This window comes from Schistocerca cancellata, chromosome 5 (genome assembly GCF_023864275.1).
Source record: "Schistocerca cancellata isolate TAMUIC-IGC-003103 chromosome 5, iqSchCanc2.1, whole genome shotgun sequence".
NCBI lineage: Eukaryota > Metazoa > Arthropoda > Insecta > Orthoptera > Acrididae > Schistocerca > Schistocerca cancellata.
The window spans coordinates 706,622,700-706,643,721 of NC_064630.1; positions in this window are offsets into that span (position 1 = coordinate 706,622,700).

Sequence of the window (21,022 nt, forward strand, 5' to 3'; positions counted from 1 at the left end):
TGACTTAGCGGATGATTTTCTTCCGCTTTCCTCGTACGCGATTTTAATCCGCAACACGGTGCCTCTTGCAACACCGAACACTTCGGAAACCTTTGTTACGGAAGCAACCACCAAACGAGCACCAAAAATGTACCCATGTTCGAATGCACTGAGCCCCGACATAATGCCCTCACAACTACACAGAAGACTATTCTGACCACGATCGATGTTAGCAACGTATTGAGGACATTTCACAGAAGCTGTTTGTGGTCAATAAGAGAGCGCAATCTGCTGATTAGGCTAGCGCTTGCGTTTCTGTTCGAGTAAACATTTCTCTTGGTGTTCCGTAATGTTGGCCACCACATGTAAATCAGAGAGAGTGATCAAACGCATTGCATTACATCACTAGATACTCGATATCAACAAAGGTTTTACAATAATTGTTCATTGTCTTTAAATTCACTTCCACTAAAAATATTTTTCGCTGGCTCGTGTGCTAGGGTAGTCCGTAAAGCTGTACAAAGTCACTGTGGAAGGATGACATATGTGTATTGAGCAGGAAATCTGTGTTCGAATGCCGGTCTCGTTACAAATTTTCATTCATCGTTTATCTCTTAATATACACATCACAAATGTCTGGGACTTGCAAAGTTCTGTAGAACCATATAGTTTTGATCTGATTACAGCACCTATGCCTGGGTTTCATGCCGTATTTAGCTCGATGCTGAGGTGCTAAAGCAATACGTTTGCAACACCAGAATGAGACTTTCACTCTGCAGTGGAGTGTGCGCTGACATGAAACTTCCTGGCAGATTAAAACTGGTAGAGCACTTGCCCGCGAAAGGCAAAAAGTCACGAGTTCGAGTCTAGGTCCGGCACACAGTTTTAATCTGCCAGAAAGTTACATTTGCATTACATTTGTGTTCGAGTTTAGGGGGGATACCAAGTCGGCTGAGGCATTATTGGAATCTGGGTTGAGGAAAGTGGGCTTCTAGTCTGTGAAGTTGTGCAATACCACGGTGCCAGTGTGGTTCGGTGGTTAGCGCGTGCACCTAGTGAGCAGGAGATCCAGGTTCGAATTCCAGCCTTGGTATAATTTTTCATTCGTTGCTTGAGTCTGCATATATTCATTCATGGTCATAAAATAAGGATAATTGCAGAATGTGGTGCCACACAACGTCACACTACATAAAACTGGCGCAAATAGCATAGGCACATATGAAAAACACACAACACAGATCTGTAAGTCCACAGTATTGGTGATAAGTTGAGAAAACCGTCCCGAAACACATGTGCTACAAAACGTCACTGTTTCCTTCGCATGTACCCCTACATCAATACGCGATATGATCACCATGCACATGTACACAGGCCGCGCAACGGGTTGGCATACTCTACATCATGTGGTCGGGCAGCTGTTGGGGTATGGCCTCCCATTCTTGCACCAGTGCCTGTCGGAGCTCCTGAAGTGTCGTAGGGGTTTTAAGACGTACAGCGATACGTCGACCAAGAGCATCCCAGACGTGCTCGATGGGAGAACAGGCAGGCCACTCCATTCGCCTGATATCTTATGTTTCAAGGTACCCCTCCACGATGGCAACTGGGTGGGGCCGTGCGTTATCATCCATCAGGAGGAAGATGGGACCCACTGCACCCCTGAAAAGGCGGACATACTGGTGGAAAATGACGTCCCGATACACCTGACCTGTTAAAGTCCCTCTGTCAAAGACATGCAGGGGTGTTCGTTCACCAATCATAATCCCACCCCAGACCATTAAGCCACGACCGCCATACAGGTCCCTTTCAAGGTCATTAAGGGGTTGGTATATGGTTCCTGGTTCACGCCAGATGAAAACCCGGCGATAATCACTCTTCGGACTATACCTGGACTCGTCCATGAACATAACCTGGGACCACTGTTCTAATGACCATGTACTGCGTTCTTGACTCCAGGCTTTACGGGCTCTCCTGTGGCCAGGGGTCAGCGGAACGCACCTTGCAGGTCTCCGGCGAATAAACCATGTTTGTTCAGTCATCTGTAGGCTGTGTGCCTGGAAGCAACTGTTCCAGTGGCTGCGGTAAGTTCCTGAGCAAGGCTACCTGCAGTACTCCGTCACCGTTTGCGGTCACTGATGGTGAGATATCGTTCTCCTTGTGGTGTTGTACACTGTGAACGTCCAGTACTGTAGCGCCTGGACACGTTTCCTGTCTGCTGGAATCATTTCCATAATCCTGAGATCACAGTATGTGGCACACGGAGAGCCTGTGCTACGACCTGCTGTGTTTGACGAGCCTCCAGCCGCCCTAGTATTCTACCCCTCATAACGTCTCAATATGTGCCCTTTGAGCCTTTTTCAACACACAGACACCATTAGCACGTCTGAAACGCGTCTGCACACTTACTCGCTGCACCGTACTCTGACATGCACCAGCCGGCCGGAGTGGCCGTGCGGTTCTAGGCGCTACAGTCTGGAGCCGAGCGACCGCTCCGGTCGCAGGTTCGAATCCTGCCTCGGGCATGGATGTGTGTGATGTCCTTAGGTTAATTAGGTTTAATTAGTTCTAAGTTCTAGGCGACTGATGACCTCAGAAGTTAAGTCGCATAGTGCTCAGAGCCATTTGACATGCACCAACACACCTCTGCGTACGTGAACTGCTGCCAGCGCCATCGTGCGACGACCGCAGGTCAAATGCACCGCATGGTCATACCCCGAGGTGATTTAAACCCGTAAACTGCCCACAAGAGCGTTGTTTCACCATGTATCAGCATTATCCTTAATTTATGAGCATGAGTGTATATCATAGACATTCATTTTAACAGTAATATTTATTTCGCTGATTTAGATTAACACGCCGCTATCCGGCAGTTTCTGATCACAGTCTGAAACTTCCACAAGAAACTACCATTTCCGCCCATACAAGGCGGGATAGGAATGTGCGTGTTATTTCTTGGCCGCCACGAATCACATTGTGTTGACGAAAAAGAAATATATCCACATATCAGAAATGAGGACGATCGGTAAAAAAAGATTATATACGTTACAGACATTATGTGTGAATTAAAATTTTTAAATTGCCCTAAAAAGACAAAAACAGTGCTGCCAAAGGTAGGCATACTGATGGAAATAAAACTGTTATCTGTGATACTATATTACAACAAGAGACGGGTTTTCATTATTCATAAACATGGGAAGGATTTTAAACGCAAATTACCTCTGCCCCAGCAAACATCGGTAAACTACACTGAGATACTTCCTAATACTGAGCTGGACCCTCCTTCTGCCCGGCTTAGTGCAGAAACTCGACGTGGCACGGGCTCAACATGTCTTTGGAAGTCAACTGCAGAGATATTGCGGCATGCTACTTTTAAAGCCGACCATTAATGTGAATGTGTTGGCGCTGAACATTATGTCGCATATATGTTCGATCGGATTCATGTCTGGTGATCTAGGTGGCCAAATCATTCGCTCGAAATGTATAGAATGTTGTTCAAACCAAAGTGCGAACAATTGAGCCGGCTAGTGTGGCCGAGCGGTTCTAGACGCTTCAGTCTGGAACCACGCGGCTGCTACGGTCGCAGGTTCGAATCCTGCCTCGGGCATGGATGTGTGTGATGTCCTTAGGTTAGTTAGATTTAAGTTGTTCTAAGAACTAGGGGACTGATGACCGCAGATGTTAAGTCCCATAGTGCTCAGAGCCATTTTACCCATTTTTTGAAAAATTGAGGCTGGTTACGGCGCAATGTCATCCATTAAATTTTCATCGTTGTTTGGGAACATCAAGTCCATGAATGTCCGCCCCCGGTAGCTGAGTGGTCAGCGCGAGAGAATGTCAGTCCTAAGGGCCCGGGTTCGATTCCCGGCTGGGTCGGAGATTTTCTTCGCTCAGGGACTGGATGTTGTGTTGTTCTAATCATCATCATTTGATCCCCATCGACGCGAAAGTCGCCGAAGAGGAGTCAGATCGAAAGACTTGCACCCAGCGAACGGTCTCCCCGACAGGAAGCCCTAGTCACACGAGGAAAAAAAAAAGTCCATGAATTGCTGAAAATGATCTCATTTGGTTCAGTTGGGCAGAGGGTCCAGTCCAGGCAATGTGAACACAGCCCACACCATTACGGAGTCACCACCAGGTTGCACAGTGCCTTGTTGACAACTTAGGCCCATGGCTTGGGGAGCGCCACACTCGAACCCTACCATCAGCTCTCAACAGCTGAAATGTTGATTCATCTTCCGAGAGCAAGGTTCTCCAGTCATCTAGGATCCCAACGATATCGTCACGAGTCCAGGAGAGGCGCTGCAGGCGATGTCGTGCTGTTAGCAAAGACACTGGCGTACATCTCCGGCCATAGCCCATTAAAACCAAATTCTGCCGCAATGTCTTGATGGATACGTTCGTCGTATGTCCCATATTGATTTCTGAGGTCATAGCTCGCAGTATTGTTTGCCTGTTAGCGATGACAACTCTACCGAAACGCTGCTGTTCTCGGCCGGTAAGTAAACGCCGTGGGCCACGGCGTAGCCTGTGTTGAGAGGTAATGCCTAACATTTGGTATTTTCTGCACGCGCTTGACACTGTGGCTCTCGGAATATTGAATTCCCTAACGATTTCCGAAATGGAATGTCCCATGCGTTAGCTCCAACTACCTTTCCGCATTTAAGGTTTGTTAATTCCCGTCGGTGGGGCCTTAGCTCCGCTGGAAACCTTTTCACGTTTATCACCAGAGTATCGCTATTCCATGACTTTTGTCATCTCAGTATAAGTAGAGGCCTAGAAACAAAAACCAGAAAAGAAACATTGTAAGTAGGCTGTCTAGGTTTTCTTACTGGTAACGCCACGTAGCGCTCTGTACGAAAAATCACTGGCTGTGCTGTGTGCAGTCTGTGGCTAGTTTGCATTGTTGTCTGCCATTGTAGTGTTGGGCTGTTGGCTGTTAACAGCGCGTAGCGTTGCGCAGTTGCAGGTGAGCCGCCAGCAGTGGTGGATGTGGGGAGAGAAATGGCGGAGTTTTGAAATTTGTAAGACTGGATGTCATGAACTTCTATATACATTACGACTTTTGAACACTATTGAGGTAAATACATTGTTTGTTCTCTATCAAAATCTTTCATTTGCTAACTATGCCTATCAGTAGTTATTGCCTTCAGTAGTTTGAATCTTTTGTTTAGCTGGCAGTAGTGGCGTTCGCTGTATTGCAAGTAGTTCGAGCTACGAAGATTTTTGTGAGGTAAGTGATTTGTGAACGGTGTAGGTTAATGTTAGTCAGGGCCATTCTTTTGTAGGGATTTTTGAAAGTCAGATTGCGTTGCGCTAAAAATATAGTGTGTCAGTTTAAGCACTCATAAATTTTTCTAAGGGGGCGTTTCATATGTCGACCCTTAGCCGAGGATACCTCACTGGAATCTTCTGATTTTTTTTCTTGTAGTTTGTGCAATTAGTGCAGCCTTTGTTTGTTGCTAGCGCGTAATTGTAGAGAGAATTTCCTTTGTAGTTGTAGTTTTTCATTCTTGTACAGTAAAACAGTTGTGGCATGCATGTAGATTTGCACCAAGTATTGGCAGCTGCGCTTGCAATTAACTAGATATTATTTTCAGTGCTATGTTAACGTGTTCCCCTATTTTTACTCTTCAAATTGTGTTTTTCTGTGTTGTCGTGTGAAATATTGTGACAATAATGGCGTGTGAAAAACGTAGTACTAGGCTCCTAAGTAAACTGAGAAATGACAGTGAAGACGAAAGCAGTGTGTTAGCGCCACCGTGTAGTGAATTAACTAATGTTCAAGATAGTAATTTGATAATTGTGCATAGGGAAATGGAGCGGGCTGCAAACAATGGCGTAGGCAGTGAAACAATTAGTGAACAGGGAAGCATTATCGATCGATCGCTCGGAAACAGCTCGCCTCAGTCAGAAATCCGAAATGACAGGACACAATTTTACAAATACTGTAGATTCAGGTTTTGCGTCCTCACCGTTTTCTCAAATAAGTCAAGACACATTTTCTGCTTGTCAAAATGTGAATGTTGCCGGTGCAAATTCACTGCCGAAAAGCGTAGAGGAACAGATTCCAGACACTAATGCATTGTAATTACAGCTAATGCAACAAATGGACAAAATCAGAGACAAACACAGCAAAAGCTTCAAAAGTTAGACACAATGGAACAACACCAGAGACAAACACAGTAAAAGCTTCAAACGTTAGACACAATGGAACAAAATCTTCAAAAGTTAGGCACAATGGAACAACACCAGAGACAAACACAGCAACAGTTAGACGCAATGGAACAAAATCTTCAAAAGTTAGACACCACACTTGAACAAACACGTGAAGATTTAACTACTGAGTTACATAAAATCGACTCGAAATGTCAAAATGTCTGTAATGACGTAAAAACACAAATTTGTGAGCATTTCCAACCTATTTTTTCGCCTCATGAAAATGCATTACAGAATCAGGAAGCAGCCATAATAGAACTGCAAACTATTGTTCATGAAAATCACGAGACCTTGCAAGCTAAAATTGGCTCAGTTGCATCTACCGATTCGGTTATGCAACTTGCAAAAACCCATGAAAACTTAAAGGACACAGTAGATACGATTTCAACACAAATGGACACTCTGAAACTTGGTTCAGAAACACACACAGAGGAAGTAATTTCACTAACGGATAAAGTAGCCGAACTTTAAGATCAGTTCACTAACTTATCTACAAAGATAGATTATGATCTGAATGACACAAGACCTGTAGCCGTCACTGACACGGAAGAGTATGAACAAATTAAGAAATTCAAGCAAAATCAGAATCAAATTAATACGCAACACAAAAGAGAAATCCGGGAAGTACAAGATCAGTTGGCACAAGTAATACAAAAATTACATACTTCAGAGGACACTCGCGCTCCAACACGGGAAGAGGGACTTAGAAATATGGAACAACCACAAAATAATAACACAGTACACTTCGGAAATTATGAATGAAATTGGCACGGCGCATTGGATTTTGAGATGAAACTGCCGCAACGAAGTAACTATGAGCGATGTGGGACTCGCCGACACGATGATTTTGACTATAAGCTGTTCATTACTACACGTATATTCAAAACATTTAAGAATTCTGACAACGATATTCATCCACAAGCATGGCTTCATCAATTCTCTCATTGTTTTCCTCCCAACTGGTCATTGGAGCACAGGTTAGAATATATGTGTGGCAACTTGGAGAATGAACCAGCTGTAAGAATGCGATCGGTCATTCACGATTGCCACAGTGAAGGAGAATTTTATCATGCCTTCCTCTCAGCGTATTGGTCTCAAGCTATACAAGACCGAGTAAAACATAGCATCATAATGATGAAACGTTTAGAACAATCTGAATTTTCCAGTCTTGTGAAATATTTTGAAGACATGCTGCACAAGAATCAGTACCTGTCAAACCCATACAGCCCCTCAGAACTCATCCGCATTTGCTTAATCAAATTACCTGAATATTTACGACATATTATTTTGGCAGGACGTTGCAAAGATGACATAGAAGCTTTTCAGGGAATGTTACAAGAATTGGAAATTGACACTGGCAATCGCGGGACGCGAAAACAGGAATACAACAATTACAGGTCACGTCCGTCACAATTCCGCAATGACAGAAATAATAACCAGACACGACAAGGCTATTCTTACAACGCAAATCGTGAACAAAACAGACGCCACCCATATGACAACCACTGGCAGAGTAATAGTTACAGAGAAAGATCGCATTTCCGTAGTAATGAATATAACAGAGACAATCATACAATCAGACAATATGGCAACCAGAACTATTATTATCATGGGAGACAGAATAACTTCAGACGCAATGGTCCATCGTGCAGTGATAATTCAGGGAGAAATTCTCCACCACTTAACCAACAAAAAAGAAACTACCGACATGACGGCAGACGATATAATCGTAAAGACAGATTTGAATTGCATCAGAACTGGCGAGATTCAAACAGAGCAGGGCACTCTCAACAAGGTGAATTTGTAGAAGTTAGGTCTCCTAATCCCAATAACGACACACACCAACAAAGAGATAGCAGACAATGACTCGCACCACAGGCAGCGACGTGCGCCAGGTGGCTCAGAGAAAAATAACAGACGCTAACCTTGAGAAAAAATTTGAGCATTCTTTACCGATGTACCATATACCACATGATAATTCCATTGAAGCTGGAGCTCTGCATAGTAGGAAGGGTAAAGGATTGCACCACTTTTCACATGTAAAACTGTTTATTGAGAGATAATCTGTTTTTTTAACTTAGTCGTTGCCATAAAACTTTTCACTTCACACTTCTAGTACAATTTGTCACACTGAGAAACTGTTAACATGCAACAATGCATTATAGTTCACTGTCCAGTCAAGAACCTAGGGAACTTAGACAAGTAATCACGAATGCATTGTTATAGTGAACAGACGACACAGTGTTGTTATTTGTACATTCTTCCTTGTTAGTTGCACAATTACGTAACAAATATATGGCTTACATACTTAGAAACTATACTGTTAATGAGATTTTAATGCAACATTTTGGTTTAGTTGAAAAGACATTCTTTATTTGAAGTACTTTCTGTGAGATTAAAGATGACTTAGTGTTTTCTTTGACAGCTACATGATTATATCACGACGCTACTAATGAGAGACAAAATTTATATTATTGCTTTTGCACTGTATCTGTTTCATATCTGCACTATTTTTCTGAATTCTTCTGGAAAGGAAAACATGTTTTAGTAGTAACTTTGGTGGCATAGCTACAATGAGACAGCCTCTTTCGTAGCACAACAATACGTTACATTATAGTACTTTCTTGATCACGGTAAGGTACGTAATAACTACGATATCTATACGCAAAGAATTTCACTTTCGTTTATGATGAGGTAAGTACATTGACTTCAACAGAACTTTGCTTACAGAGGACGATAACTACGACACTTCCACAGAATTATCTTACAGCTAGACGCACATTTAGCGCTACATGACACGCATTTGAGTGCTTAATTTTGTACTTAAACCATTTATTTTTCAAGATTTTTGAATTACAAAGAAAGTTTTCCGTGATACATTTCATTCCATTGCTGTAATCTGTAACAACTGAGGGTATAATTACATTAATCCTCAGGGGGGTACACGCTTACTTTGTGTACCATGTGTTTGGCAAGCACAAGGAGCCCTAGCTAATATGGTATTTGCTTATACAACTTTACACATCGGTACTATATTTCTCTAACACATAAATTACACAGCTATCTGACCATTTAACTGAGAGACAAAAGTTTCTTTTACTACATCAGTGACACATGTTTGCACAATTACACAGTTGGATAATTTCACACTTATGAAACTGTATTTTGTCTGGGCTCTGTGAACTGTTCATATTTTTTCAGAACCATTGTGATTCTATGAGAGCTCTGAATGATGTATTTGGTATGGGATCATGATTTTAAAGTACGTTTGAGGTAGATGACACTATTGAAATGAGCAGATAATTTTTTTTAGGTTTTGAAATTATTGGAGGAAGCTACAACGATTTTGAGAATTGACTGAGATGTTATGATATTATTACGATGACGATATGTATTATGCTGTTGAGGTATGTTTATGATCAATAAGATGATGCTACCATATATGAGGAATTTGAGTATGCTATGTATTTTTTATGATGAAATATTGAAGAAGTGTCGACGAATATGTATGTGTATAATAAGGTAAGGAATAATGAGCAGTGGTTAGGGACTCTGATTTGTGGAGAAGGATGTTGGAAACCAAGAATCGTACTTTAGAATTATGAAATGTATGTACATGTGTGAATGTATCACAATGCCACAATGCCACTGAAAATTTTTTGGACACTGTTGTATTTATAGGATTTTGTTTCTACACATTTGTAACGCAAATTCTCGACCTGTGAAATTTTTTATATGAGACTGTCACTGTAGTGCAAACTGGTGTCGAAAATATTTCGTTAAGTTAGTTAAGTGATCACCTTCACGTAATGCATCGTGGGCACCCAACCTGGAAAAAAGCCATTAGTGTATGCCTTTCAGAGGCACAGGTGAAAAAAAAAGGGAGGCCATTATCCTCGCTATTGACATTTCTTTGTAGAAAGAATCCTAAATACGACACGCTCAAACTTGAAAATATATGATTACACTGTGGAGCTGTTAATTTATGATATTTACTAAAATGCCTGATGAAATGATGAGAAACATTTTACATCTATTGTCTTTCTAGTTGAGAGATTGCTCATTTTGTTTAATATCTAGTTTCTAGCTGCACTGCAGCATTGGTTAAAATAAAATTTAATACATGTATCAATATAGAGATTTTATGCCTACAGATCCAGTAAATAATTTTATGATCTATTAAAAAAAACGAAGGAGCATAAAAAGACATTTCCCTTCACAGGAATTGCATACGGAATTCTCTTTTCAACTACTTGGTAATCTTTTTGGTAGAGTAACTTCTTGTGGTGCACCACTTTAATTACAGAGACATTAAGATGTGAATATACATTTCCCTTGTCTGCATTGTTGTCTTTAATGTAATATTATTTGTGCTTGAGCTATGTCATGTTCAGATGTAAGTTATTGCATTTGCTGCTGCTGTTTGCCAGGCATAGTGCTACTAAATTTCACTTTGTATTACTCTGTTAAACTAGTTTTACTACTGATTTATTTTTCTTGTTGCTGCACATTGGCTCATATTAGTTGTAATGTTGCATTGCTTGGGAATTTAGATTTACTGTAGCTTGCTTTGCAATTTCCATTTTTTTGTCATTGCTGTTTGTGTTAAATTGTTTTGTGCTGCTGCATTGCCTCTTCCGTTAGTTTAGCATCTGAGCTCATTAGATTTAAGTTACCTTAAGTGGGGTAGACTATATAAGAGAATGAGTTGCGATGAATTGGAAGAAATGCATTGAGAATTTATACGAGAAAAGTACAGAAAGCAGGTATAGGTGGGACTTTCTTGGAAATAAATGATGAGGTAAGATAATGGAAAATAAATACTGAGGTAAGAAATACGTGAACATATAAATACAGAAAGCATGTTTGGATGAGATTTTTTTGGTGGAAACAAATGTTGGGATAAGACGAAAGATCTATGGAATGAAGTTTTGGGTTGGACTGCAGTACCAAATGTTACACTGAAAACAAACCCTGTCCTTTCCTCCAGTGTTATTTTCCTATTCTGCTATGTATTTGTGTACTCTTGTGTATTTGTGTTTTTCCTGTCTTTATGTGTTTAGCTAATAATATTTATGTTGTAGAATTTTTCTAGTACTAAGCTACATTCACTATGATGAGGAATAGTGTCATCCTCAAATATAATTTGCATTAATAATATGCTGTTTACTTTGTAAAGATGTTTAGACATTATTAATTCTATTCTGTTTCAATGCTCATGTGTGAAATTAGTGTTTCAAAAACTATTCTCGTTATTTTATATATTTACTTATGTCATAATTCCTGTAACACTGATGTATATGTTTATTTCCATTCTTTTGTCAAGCCTGTATTACTACAAATGTTATATGTATTATTATGTTCTTAATGATGTTTTCTGTATCTCTTTAATTGTATTCTCATGTTATAAAATTGTAATTGACACCAGTTTATCCAATTAAGTAACTGGTAAGCATTCATTTCACTGCACACATTTCTGTTGGTCATAGTATATGCACAATATGTGAAAAAAGAGGACTGTTAGTGTTTGCACGTGTGTTATTAATTGAGCAAGGGACTAATAACAGCATTGCTGGTTCTAAGGACAATTCCAAAAACTTTGTGAGTGCTCAAGTGGTGGTTATGGACTTACTATATTATCTGCATGACTCTTCAATGGTGATTGTGCACACGCACAGTCACAACAGGTGGCTGCTGGCCGTCTCTACAAGTACTACAGTGGGTCTGCATCTCTGATGGCCCACCAATATCATTATTTCTACAAGGACTGCAGTGGGTCTGCATCTCTGGTGGTCCACCAATACCGTAATCTCTACCGGGACTACAGTGGGTCTGCTCTGTGATGACCTACCTACCAATCTTCTGCAAAACGTCGAATGACTCTGCTGTGGGTTTGCTCTGTTGTGGCCCATTACCTGTCTGCATGTCAAGAGTCAGCACTGTCTTTCTATTGGAAGGACAACACTAATTCTTCAAGTCGGCATGGAAATCCACTACTTCCGTGTGCATTGTCTTTTACTGCTCAGACTTTGAGAAAAGAAACGGCAGTTTTACTGTGATGAATGATCAGGACTGTCTTTATGGACTGTGAGAAAATTTTAGCTTTTGACCAACATTGTATTAATAAGTGTGTGCATTTGATATCTTTCTTACTGTAATTATGAAAAATTTTTTCAAATCTGTATTGGCCAGTGCCCAAAACAATGTGTAAAATTTTGTGTGGGGAGCATGGGGGCTATGTAAGTAGGCTGTTTAGGTTTTCTTATTGGTAACGCCACGTAGCGCTCTGTATGAAAAGTCACTGGCTGTTCTGTGTGCATTCTGTGGCTAGTTTGCATTGTTGTCTGCCATTGTAGTATTGGGCTGTTGGCTGTTAACAGCGCGTAGCGTTGCGCAGTTGCAGGTGAGCCGCCAGCAGTGGTGGATGTGGGGAGAGAGATGGCGGAGTTTTGAAATTTGTAAGACTGGATGTCATGAACTGCTATATACATTATGACTTTTGAACACTATTGAGGTAAATACATTGTTTGTTCTCTATCAAAATCTTTCATTTGCTAACTATGCCTATCAGTAGTTAGTGCCTTCAGTAGTTTGAATCTTTTATTTAGCTGGCAGTAGTGGCGCTCGCTGTATTGCAAGTAGTTCGAGTAACGAAGATTTTTGTGAGGTGATTTGTGAAAGGTATAGGTTAATGTTAGTCAGGGCCATTCTTTTGTAGGGATTTTTGAAAGTCAGATTGCGTTGCGCTAAAAATATTGTGTGTCAGTTTAAGCACAGTCGTGTATAATTGTTCTAAGAGGACGTTTCAACATGAATGAAGTTCTGCAAAGTAATTGCTATGTCAGCCTTCCTCTATGGATACGAAACATGAGCGTTGATTAAAGCTGATAAAAGCATGATGCTACCTGCCGAAATGAGATTCGTGAGAAGACTTGAAGGCTGTATTCTTTCAGAAAAAACATTAAGAGAAAAAATAAGGGAAGTTCTAGGAATAAACGTTTTGGAATAATAGTAAATTTGTAAGGACAAGTTCACACAAGTATTTCTTCTACAGACTTCGCTGTAATCTTCAACCCGTCAAATACTTTTCTTACAAAAGTGTTCATTTTGAACTAGAACCTCACTCCAAATTATCATGTTAGTGGATGAAAAGTAGCACATGTTGCAAAAGATTCTCATAAATAAAACATTTAAAATCAAAAAGCACATTGTGCACATGGGGATGTCCATATATGCTCCGTTTGCAGATGACTGTTACGTCGCAAAAGCCACAGAGCATAATAAAATGCATAGTACCTTCCACACTCTCTAACGTTGATCTTCACTAATTAGTACAAGTCCCTGTAATGTAAACAGATGTGGCACTGCATATTTTACTGTGTACTGCGATTTTCACGACCAAACAATAATCTGTGAGTGCTACATTTATTTTAAATGTTTATGACAAATCTTTGTACAATGTGCTACTTTTTGCTCACCCGAGTTTCCTTCCAACTCAAAATGAACACCTCTTATAAAAAAAAATCTTAAGACTTTTAGTAAATAAAGAAATATTTGTGCGATATTGGCTTTAGAAATTGATTACCAAGGCATTTTTCACACTTCGTTTACACCTAATATTCAAAAAACCAGCTGACAGAAACAGAAAATGTTACAACGCGAACATAGTCCACTATTGTAGTCCATTCACCTTCTTTCTTTTTGCATTCCCTTATGCTAACATGCTAAGGTTCCCAACACCAGAATACATTCTCATATCTTTTTTTCTGAGCTCCATGCTTTAGGTAATGTTCCCTAAGGCCTACAGTTCAACAATCTTCTTGGGATCCTCCCCCTCGTTCTGTCCACTTGCTGTCTCTTATCATTTCTATAGTTGACAATGTTTATTGGAAAAGAATTTATTCCTAGTTCTTGCCTTATTTTTCAATTGCTTTTTTATCTGATGGGGTACAACCTTATACTGTTCTTAAGGATCTCTTTTTGCCAGGTTGTATCTTACTTTTATCAGCTTTATCGGCGTTCATGTTTCAGATCCACAAAGGAACCCAGGCAAATCCATCACTTAACAGAACATCATTCGTGTTTCAGTTCCGGTCTTAGTTAATAGGCTTCTATTTAGTTTATCAATGTTTGCTGGAATATGGGTAATATATTTTTAAAATCCTTTTGATGTTTGTACATGATATAAGTTCTTAAATTATTATTGTTCTAATATAGTCTCACTGATTACATATTTGGTTCTAACAGTATATTTACCTTTGAAGGCCAATGTCTTTATACTGCACCCTAAAGCTCGTTTTCAGTTCCGATATGTGGGTATATTTCTGTTTCATTGACACTACGTGATTGGTGCCGGGCAAGAAATAACGAATCGGACACAGCACGAGCATTCTGAATTGGCAAAAATGGTCACTTCTAGTGGAGACGGAGAGGACAGAGTGTGTTAAAGCCTGATGAATGCTAGCGTGTTAACTCAATGTAAATCAACAAAATAAATTAATATACTCAGAAGTTAAAAATAATATTTGTAATAGACATCGATATGTGAAGTTAAAGACACTGAACAATTACTGTAAATACTCTATGGATATCTTTGTTGATTGTTAATGTCTGCTGATGTAAAGTAATACTCTTGATCACTCTCTGATCTAAACGTGGTAGAGAAAAAAAAGTTTGCCTGAACATAAATGCTGATTCTGGCAAAGCCTGCAGGTTGCGCTTCGACCAGAGGCTCCTGCGCTATGTCCTCAATACGTTTCAAGTATTGCAAGTGCAAGTTCATCTTGGCTTTAGAAAGTTTGTGCCAAGTAAAACAGATGGATCCTTCTGATTTCTCAACGTGAGAGGATTCAAGTAAAGAATGTCCATGTTGAAGGTGGATATACACTGATCAGCCAGAACATTATGATCATCTACTTAATAGCCGGTATGTCCACATTTGGCACGGACAACAACGGTGACACATCGAGCCATGGAAGCCGTAAGAGCTTGGAAGGTCACTGGAGGGAGTTGGCGTCACATCTCCGAACACAAGTCACCTAATTCCCATAAATTCCAGCGAGGGAGCGACGAGCTCTGACACCACATTTGATCACATCCCAGATGTGTTCGATCGGGTTCAGATATGGTTATTTGTTAGGCCAGCACATCAACTGGAACTCGCCACTGTGTTCCTTGAACCAGTCCATCACACTCCTGACTTTGTGACAAGATGCTTTATCATTTTACGACTGCCGTCGGGAATCATGATCATCATGAAGAAGTGTACGTGGTCTGCAACCAATATACGACACTCCTTGGTCGTCTGGTGCCTTGCACGAGCACCACTGGATTTACTGGCATCCACGTGACAGTTCCACAGAGTATAGTGCAGCCGTCACGGGCATGTCCCCGTTTTGCAGTACAGGGATCAAGGAACCGTTCCCTTTGAAGGTGGCTGATTCGCCCCCTCCCATCGGCATGATGAAAAAGATGTTAGGATTCATCAGATCATGCATCTCTATGCCGCTGTGCCAACGTCCAATGCCGACGGTCATGTGCTCACTTCAATCGCAGTTGCCTATGTCGTGGTGTTAGCATTACCACATGCAAGGGTCATTGGTTGCAGAGGCCCATCGTTAAGAGTGTTCAGTGCACCGTGTGTTCAGACACACTTGTCCACCGCACAGCATTGAAAACTGATGTTAGTTCCGCCACAGTTCGCTGTTTTATCGGTCTGTCCAGCCTACGACATGCGACGTTTGTAAGGAAGGGTGGCCGCCCAATCCCACTACGTCTGGACGTAGTTGTACCCTGGTTTCAACGTATGTTGAACAAATTCACCACAGCACTCCTCGAACACCCCTCAAGTTGTCCAGTTTCCGAAATGCTTGTGCCGAGCTTCCGGGCTATCACAATCTTCACATAAACAGCACACTCTCTGGTACTACATACACCATGAGTGTGTCTTACTCGCAGTCATAGTCGATGCCAGGTGACGCTGCTGTCGTCTGGATAGGTTTATATCGATAGTAGGTCGGAGGTCATAATGTTCTGGCTAATCATTGTAAATGAAGATACTAGCAAAGCCCGTAGGTTGCTTAAAAAATGGTTCAAATGGCTCTGAGCACTATGCGACTTAACTTCTGAGGTCATCAGTCGCCTAGAACTTTGAACTAATTAAACCTAACTGACGTAAGGACATCACACACATCCATGCCCGAGGCACGATTCGAACCTGCGACGGTAGCAGTCACGCGGTTCCAGACTGAAGCGCCTAGAACCGCACGGCCACACGGCCGGCCGGTAGCTTGCTCCAGTGCAATGATCTCAATACGTTGAAGGTGTTGCAAGCGAAAGTTCGAACTTGGCTTTGGACAGTTTTCTTTAATTTACGTCTGTGCTCACAAACTTTTTGTTAACAGATTACCAGTTTCAGTCTTTAATGACCATCATCAGATCTGTTTCATAAAAACAAAGTCCTTTATGAAACGGATCTGATGATGGTCATTAAAGACCGAAACCAGTAATCTGTTAAAAAAAAGTTTGTGACCATAGACGTAAATTAAAGGAAACTTTTTAAATATACGGGTCACTGTTTTTTCGCGACGATGTCGCAGCTTGTGAAATCCTTCTAATTTCTAACATGAGGGAAATCAAGTAAAGAATGTCTTTGTTGATAGTACAGTCGTGCTCAAAAGTATTCGAACGACCTGAATTGTATTTCGCCAGATTCGCATACAACCGTCGTAACGCAGCTGTCTAGCAGGTTCTCTAATCGCTCCTCGGTACAGTCGTTTGACTATTGAAAATGGTTCCAACAAATAACCACTAGAAAAAACTGCTCTGTATCGCAATAACTCAAGATGTAATGTAGTAACAAGATACTACAAATATTATGGAACACCTTATCACAGATAAGACTGTCCATAAGGCTTGTAAGTTCACATATATTACAATAAATGGCGTATCTGAAATGTTACCACTGTCATTATCATATCAGATAGGTAACGCACGTAATAAGTTCGTCATATTCATGATTTCCTCTTTAACGTTACATACCGTACTTATTATTTAACACAAAATGACATCAAAAATTTAAGTTTTTCACAAGCTGCTAGTTGAGAATATGTATGAACTTCAAATGACACGACGAACCGTCTCGTTCTGCATATGGAGTCAAACCCAGGTCATGCAGACTAAGCAAAGATTTCGTGAATGACGGAAACTAACAGTCATTCCTGACTAGGCATACAGAGACTGATATACATCGCTTTTAGACAGTATCAGTTAGGAAATATCAACTTTAAATTACATAACGTAAACATTTTTAACGGACGCGAATTCCTACCCTGCATCAGATGTCCCTGTTAACGAACTACGAGAGATATTAAATTTGCTTCTTGACAAGTAACTTACATGAAATGCTGTGAGGTAAAGCTTTGTGTTGGACAGGGATTCGAACCCAGAACATAATCGGATTGTTATCGAAGCACAATCAACTGTGACATATAGGATTTTCTCGGCAATAGCAAGATGCTTTAACTGAAATGACGAGACGACACATTAATTTTTTCCTTCTCAGGACTCCAACCCGGTACCTACCGCTGTTACATTCTAGAGAAAACGAACGTTAAATATGGGTTTGTTACACCAGCAACAACATGTCAACATGTTTGAACTAGAAATAATATGACTAAGAGTTCAGTGCTGACTGGTAATCGAACCCCACACATATAGTTGTTGACTACACACAAAGAGACGTCAGCTACCGAATTTTTCTCCACCAGCAGCACGGAATGACATCCCTGAACTTACAGTCATCTCGCAAATAGTTCTGTGTCTCACTAGGAGTCAAAAACATCAGATACCGTTAGTGTAGACAACGAATGAAAATACACTAAAAATCAAAATTATTATCCACCAGCAGATAGGTTTTCTAATGCCAGAGCTTGATAATACATAATGAAAACTTTAGTGCCGGGCCAGGATTCGAACCGATTCAGGCGCAATATGTGGAGATAATGAGGAATCTGCAGTTTTGAACAAACAACAAATTGCAATCGAGCTGTATTGTCACGAAGGGATCAGATTCCGTGTTAAGGGCGGTCTGAGTTGCATTCCCAGTTCAGAACCAATTTTATCGGCATACAGAAGCTCAAATAAAAGATGGAATAAGTGTCCTGTGACGCTACAAAGCGTTTGTTTCGTCACTAGAAATAAATAACTAGTATAAGAAAGAATGAGATTTTCACTCTGCAGCGGAGTGTGCGCTGATATGAAACTTCCTGGCAGATTAAAACTGTGTGCCCGACCGAGACTCGAACTCGGGACCTTTGCCTTTCGCGGGCAAGTGCTCTACCAACTGAGCTACCGAAGCACGACTCACGCCCGTTACTCGCAGCTTTACTTCTGCCAGTACCCCGTCTCCTACCTTCCAAACTTTACAGAAGCTCTCCTGCGAAACTTGCAGAACTAGCACTCCTGAAAGAAAGGATATTTTAGTATAAGAAAGGTTACTGGTGATAGAGTTTCTACATGTGGCCCTCCTGACTTTATTGTGGTTCAACCTAATATCTACTTGGTAGAGAAGGAATATCATGTTTAATGTGAATTTCAGACCACAATGCCACTATACCTTCTTCACTTGGCGTAGCCAGAAGAGAATAGAATCTGTCTCTCCCTATCAAAAATCATCGGTAGAAGCTGGAATTGAAACCAGACCTTGAATATACGAACCTCTCAGCAACCCAACAGTCCACCAGACACACAGGTCTGTGGCTCATTTTTCTATTGTAACGCCGTTGCGACACACTGGGTGACAATTCTGACACACAGGCTCCCTGCAGTGGTTTGCAGCATGTTCAGTACATTCATTAACTTGATTGACTGAATCGCCATGAACTAGCTGATTCGACTACCCAGTGCATACATTCGACTCTATTTTTTAATCACAGATATAAAATCACGTAACTGCCACCGACACAGAACTGCCAAGAGTGTAAGATGCAGAAATTTAAATAGGAAGTGTTCCTTTCCAGTTGAGCTACTCTATTGCGCTATATGTTTGTTGAAAACGTCGTGCAGTGCAAAAGACAAGCTGTAACTGTCTATCTCTCACAAGTCTACATCCGCCCATATCCATTATCTCACAACACTGCGGAATGCGGAAGTTCTGTAGGATTTGTTGTTGACTTCTTGAGCAAGCGTAGCTACTGTTCACCTAGTAAGTGTAGCGGTAAGTCTAATGCACTGTAAATAAAATGTTGCGAGTTCAAATATATCCAGTGCTAAATTTTTTAAAACGCAGTTCTCTTGTCTGCTGAAGTTATCAGTCTAATGAAACTATGAACATAATTCCCTTCACTTCTCAACTCAAAATAGTCGCATCTGGAAAAAGGGCTAACTACTGCAACGTTTTGTACTTTTCAGGTTTAATAGACGCCCAGGCAGCAGATGCATCTCGAAACTTTCGTATTATGTTTGGGGAGAGCGCATAGTGCCAAAATACGTCACAAAAGTGTTTTCTACATTAGCTGTCGTGTGGTAGTGGCATTTTATTCTTCTTCAAACTTTGAGAATTCGCATATATCGTTGACGATTAATTTCTATCTCATGTTTACTATTGTTTAAACAACACTAAAAGGAAACCCTACGAAAATTGTGCACTGTAATATGAGAAATGAAATAAAACTGTCCACGATAACCTTACGACGAAAGTCTGTTTTAATAAAGCTGAACCGTGCCTCTATCGAATCGAATTAGTAAAATACTACTCACTTTGATTTCGATTGGGTCTGTGTTTAATTGGTTTGCTGTGTCATACTCAAGAGGTATGCAAATAAAGCATTTCATGAATAAAGTTATGTATCCCTAGAAACCCAAAATTTGCTTGTGAGCACCTATTGTGCTGCATTGTAAGTTTTTCGCCATTGCACTATGAGCCGAAAGTATTTTCTTGCGTTTTCCTTATCGATGTTTGATCTGACTGCTTGTAGCTCTTTCACAGAAGGGATAAAAACGTCAGTCAGCGAGACTGGAACTGCGACCCAGAACAGACCGTTTTTTTTAGAGAGCAGCATGTCACCACAGAGCCAGCGAAGAGGAATGCATTTGAGATTCCTATTACGAGTCAATAGTGACTAGAACTAGTGAATCGCTATTTAAAGGACAAGATCAGTTTGGATTTCCACGTGCAACGACTTTCCTGGGCTGAAAACCGTAAATGTACAGACTTTTGTTGCACCTCAAGCGATAATAACTCAGATTATTCAATGGAAATGACAGAAGAAATCAACTGAACTGTGAGGATTAATTCCGTGCACACCACGAAGTAACTCGTCGATCACAGAGTTGCCAACCATACCTTGCCTTGTTGCCAAATCTCAGTTACAGTACCAGCAGGAAATGACGAACCGATGTGTTCATGCCGAGGGCTGGGAAGTGACCATAGCTGGCATCTCAAAGACGCGGCTGGCACGACCTGGAATGCGTCTGATTTGCATTTCTGTAACTAGGTTTAGGGATTGGAGCGTAGTTACTAATGATAATCAGAACTGACTGTAAAGTAAGCATCAAAAATCAGTAACTCACATAGTTGTTTTTATATTCCTTTCGTAAGTGTACTCAAAACTAAGATATTCATTCATGGACGTTTTCGTGCCTGGACGATAGTCGAGCACAACAAACAAGAAAAATAAAAAACAATGTGTGTGTGTTTTTGAGAGAGAGAAAGAGAGAGAGAGAGAGAGATAGAGAGAGAGAGGAAAGAAAGAGAGAGAGAGAAAAAATGGCTCTGAGCACTATGGGACTCAACATCTTAGGTCATAAGTCCCCTAGAACTTAGAACTAC